Raw genomic sequence first — 5,000 nt, 5'->3', positions numbered from 1 at the left:
TGCAGTTAACCCTGTACCACGTATCTAGCATGGACCTGGACCTCCAGCAGGCCCCGGGGACCAACATACTCCTCTGCTCTACTCCCCCACTAGCTTTCCTTCTCCCGCAGTTACCCTCCACCACAAATCCAGCATGGCCCTTGCCCTCCAGCAGGCCCCGAGGACCCACATACTCCTCCGCTCTAATCCCCCATGAGCTTTCCTTCTCCTGCAGTTACCCTCCACCGCATATCCAGCATGGCCCTTGACCTCCAGCAGGCCCCGGGGACCAACATACTCCTCTGCTCTACTCCCCCACTAGCTTTCCTTCTCCCGCAGTTACCCTCCACCACAAATCCAGCATGGCCCTTGCCCTCCAGCAGGCCCCGAGGACCCACATACTCCTCCGCTCTAATCCCCCATGAGCTTTCCTTCTCCTGCAGTTACCCTCCACCGCATATCCAGCATGGCCCTTGACCTCCAGCATGCCCTGGGGACCCACATACTCCTCTGCTCTACTCCCCCACTAGCTTTCCTTCTCCCGCAGTTACCCTCCACCACAAATCCAGCATGGCCCTTGCCCTCCAGCAGGCCCCGAGGACCCACATACTCCTCCGCTCTAATCCCCCATGAGCTTTCCTTCTCCTGCAGTTACCCTCCACCACATATCCAGCATGGCCCTTGACCTCCAGCATGCCCCGGAGACGCACATCCTCCCCTGCTCTAGTCCCCCACTAGCTTACCTTTCTTGTAGTTACGCTCCAGCGCATATCCAGCATGGACCTTGACCTCCAGCAGGCCCCGGGGACGCACATCCTCCCCTGCTCTAATCCCCCACTAGCTTTCCTTCTCCTGCAGTTACCCTCCAGCGCATATCCAGCATGGACCTTGACCTCCAGCATGCCCCGTGGACCCACACTTAAGCCCCCTCCCACTGACAAAGCAAAACACCACTGGCAAAATCCTCGTGCCCCTGGTACTCCAGAATGTAAATTCAAACATGCCCCTGGTACACTGCGCAGAAACACTTTGCCACACACACGCACGCACTGCTTGTGCCTATGGTACGACAACTTTTCTCGTGCCTATGGTACGACAACTTTTCTCGTGCCTATGGTACAACAATTTTTCTCGTGCCTATGGTACAACAACTTTTTGCCGTGCCCCTGGTACACCGCTCAGTAGCACTTTGCCACACAAGCTCTCCTCGTGCCTATGGTACGACAACTTTTCTCGTGCCTATGGTACAACAACTTTTCGCCGTGCCCCTGGTACACCGCTCAGTAGCACTTTGCCACACAAACTCTCCTAGTGCCTATGGTACGACATCTTTTCTCGTGCCTATGGTACAACAACTTTCCTCCGTGCCCCTGGTACGACAGCTTTTCTCGTGCCTATGGTACAACAACTTTTCTCGTGCCTATGGTACAACAACTTTTCGCCGTGCCCCTGGTACACCGCTCAGTAGCACTTTGCCACACACACACTCCTCGTACCTATGGTACGACAACTTTTCTCGTGCCTATGGTACGACAACTTTTCTCGTGCCTATGGTACAACAACTTTTCGCCGTGCCCCTGGTACACCGCTCAGTAGCACTTTGCCACACAAACTCTCCTCGTGCCTATGGTACGACAACTTTTCTCGTGCCTATGGTACAACAACTTTCCTCCGTGCCCCTGGTACGACAACTTTTCTCGTGCCTATGGTACGACAACTTTTCTCGTGCCTATGGTACAACAACTTTTCGCCGTGCCCCTGGTACACCGCTCAGTAGCACTTTGCCACACAAACTCTCCTCGTGCCTATGGTACGACAACTTTTCTCGTGCCTATGGTACAACAACTTTCCTCCGTGCCCCTGGTACGACAGCTTTTCTCGTGCCTATGGTACAACAACTTTTCTCGTGCCTATGGTACAACAACTTTTCGCCGTGCCCCTGGTACACCGCTCAGTAGCACTTTGCCACACACACACTCCTCGTACCTATGGTACGACAACTTTTCTCGTGCCTATGGTACAACAACTTTTCTCGTGCCTATGGTACAACAACTTTTCGCCGTGCCCCTGGTACACCGCTCAGTAGCACTTTGCCACACAAACTCTCCTCGTGCCTATGGTACGACAACTTTTCTCGTGCCTATGGTACAACAACTTTCCTCCGTGCCCCTGGTACGACAACTTTTCTCGTGCCTATGGTACGACAACTTTTCTCGTGCCTATGGTACAACAACTTTTCGCCGTGCCCCTGGTACACCGCTCAGTAGCACTTTGCCACACAAACTCTCCTCGTGCCTATGGTACGACAACTTTTCTCGTGCCTATGGTACAACAACTTTCCTCCGTGCCCCTGGTACGACAGCTTTTCTCGTGCCTATGGTACAACAACTTTTCTCGTGCCTATGGTACAACAACTTTTCGCCGTGCCCCTGGTACACCGCTCAGTAGCACTTTGCCACACACACACTCCTCGTACCTATGGTACGACAACTTTTCTCGTGCCTATGGTACAACAACTTTTCTCGTGCCTATGGTACAACAACTTTTCGCCGTGCCCCTGGTACACCGCTCAGTAGCACTTTGCCACACAAACTCTCCTCGTGCCTATGGTACGACAACTTTTCTCGTGCCTATGGTACAACAACTTTCCTCCGTGCCCCTGGTATGACAGCTTTTCTCGTGCCTATGGTACAACAACTTTTCTCGTGCCTATGGTACAACAACTTTTCGCCGTGCCCCTGGTACACCGCTCAGTAGCACTTTGCCACACACACACACACCACTCGTGCCTATGGTACGACAACTTTTCTCGTGCCTATGGTACGACAACTTTTCTCGTGCCTATGGTACAACAACCTTTCCCCGTGCCCCTGGTACACTGCGCAGAAACTCTTTGCCACACACACACACACCACTCGTGCCTATGGTACGACAACAGGCCCCGGGGACCTACATCGCACCTTGCTCTTGCCTCCCTTACAGCTGAAAAAGGTCCATGCCTGTGCCCTGGCCCTGCTGAAATTCCCTCTCCATTTAGCCGAGGCAGTGAGTCGGCCTCCTGTCTCCCTTTACGGTCGAAAAAGATGTGCTCCTGGGCGCGCTGGCCCTGCTGCTACTCACATCGGGCATGGACCTGGACCTCCAGCAGGCCCCGGGGACCTACATCGCACATTGCTCTTCCCTCCCTTACAGCTGAAAAAGGTCCATGCTTGTGCCCTGGCCCTTCTGAAATTCCCTCTCCATTTAGCCGAGGCAGAGAGTCGGCCTCCTGTCTCCTTTACGGTCGAAAAAGATGTGCTCCTGGGCGCGCTGGCCCTGCTGCTACTCACATCGGGCATGGACCTGGACCTCCAGCAGGCCCCGGGGACCTACATCACACCTTGCTCTTGCCTCCCTTACAGCTGAAAAAGGTCCATGCCTGTGCCCTGGCCCTGCTGAAATTCCCTCTCCATTTAGCCGAGGCAGTGAGTCGGCCTCCTGTCTCCCTTTACGGTCGAAAAAGATGTGCTCCTGGGCGCGCTGGCCCTGCTGCTACTCACATCGGGCATGGACCTGGACCTCCAGCAGGCCCCGGGGACCTACATCGCACATTGCTCTTCCCTCCCTTACAGCTGAAAAAGGTCCATGCTTGTGCCCTGGCCCTTCTGAAATTCCCTCTCCATTTAGCCGAGGCAGAGAGTCGGCCTCCTGTCTCCTTTACGGTCGAAAAAGATGTGCTCCTGGGCGCGCTGGCCCTGCTGCTACTCACATCGGGCATGGACCTGGACCTCCAGCAGGCCCCGGGGACCTACATCACACCTTGCTCTTGCCTCCCTTACAGCTGAAAAAGGTCCATGCCTGTGCCCTGGCCCTGCTGAAATTCCCTCTCCATTTAGCCGAGGCAGTGAGTCGGCCTCCTGTCTCCCTTTACGGTCGAAAAAGATGTGCTCCTGGGCGCGCTGGCCCTGCTGCTACTCACATCGGGCATGGACCTGGACCTCCAGCAGGCCCCGGGGACCTACATCACACCTTGCTCTTGCCTCCCTTACAGCTGAAAAAGGTCCATGCTTGTGCCCTGGCCCTTCTGAAATTCCCTCTCCATTTAGCCGAGGCAGAGAGTCGGCCTCCTGTCTCCTTTACGGTCGAAAAAGATGTGCTCCTGGGCGCGCTGGCCCTGCTGCTACTCACATCGGGCATGGACCTGGACCTCCAGCAGGCCCCGGGGACCTACATCACACCTTGCTCTTGCCTCCCTTACAGCTGAAAAGGGTCCATGCCTGTGCCCTGGCCCTGCTGAAATTCCCTCTCCATTTAGCCGAGGCAGTGAGTCGGCCTCCTGTCTCCCTTTACGGTCGAAAAAGATGTGCTCCTGGGCGCGCTGGCCCTGCTGCTACTCACATCGGGCATGGACCTGGACCTCCAGCAGGCCCCGGGGACCTACATCACACCTTGCTCTTGCCTCCCTTACAGCTGAAAAAGGTCCATGCCTGTGCCCTGGCCCTGCTGAAATTCCCTCTCCATTTAGCCGAGGCAGTGAGTCGGCCTCCTGTCTCCCTTTACGGTCGAAAAAGATGTGCTCCTGGGCGCGCTGGCCCTGCTGCTACTCACATCGGGCATGGACCTGGACCTCCAGCAGGCCCCGGGGACCTACATCACACCTTGCTCTTGCCTCCCTTACAGCTGAAAAAGGTCCATGCCTGTGCCCTGGCCCTGCTGAAATTCCCTCTCCATTTAGCCGAGGCAGTGAGTCGGCCTCCTGTCTCCCTTTACGGTCGAAAAAGATGTGCTCCTGGGCGCGCTGGCCCTGCTGCTACTCACATCGGGCATGGACCTGGACCTCCAGCAGGCCCCGGGGACCTACATCACACCTTGCTCTTGCCTCCCTTACAGCTGAAAAAGGTCCATGCTTGTGCCCTGGCCCTTCTGAAATTCCCTCTCCATTTAGCCGAGGCAGAGAGTCGGCCTCCTGTCTCCTTTACGGTCGAAAAAGATGTGCTCCTGGGCGCGCTGGCCCTGCTGCTACTCACATCGGGCATGGACCT

Source organism: Aulonocara sp. 'chitande type north' Nkhata Bay, linkage group LG13 (genome assembly GCF_057382095.1).
Source record: "Aulonocara sp. 'chitande type north' Nkhata Bay isolate Kocher_YH1m ecotype deep benthic linkage group LG13, A_spYH_male_GT1.1, whole genome shotgun sequence".
Taxonomy (NCBI): Eukaryota; Metazoa; Chordata; class Actinopteri; order Cichliformes; family Cichlidae; genus Aulonocara; species Aulonocara sp. 'chitande type north' Nkhata Bay.
Note: the sequence above shows the minus strand (reverse complement) of the source record.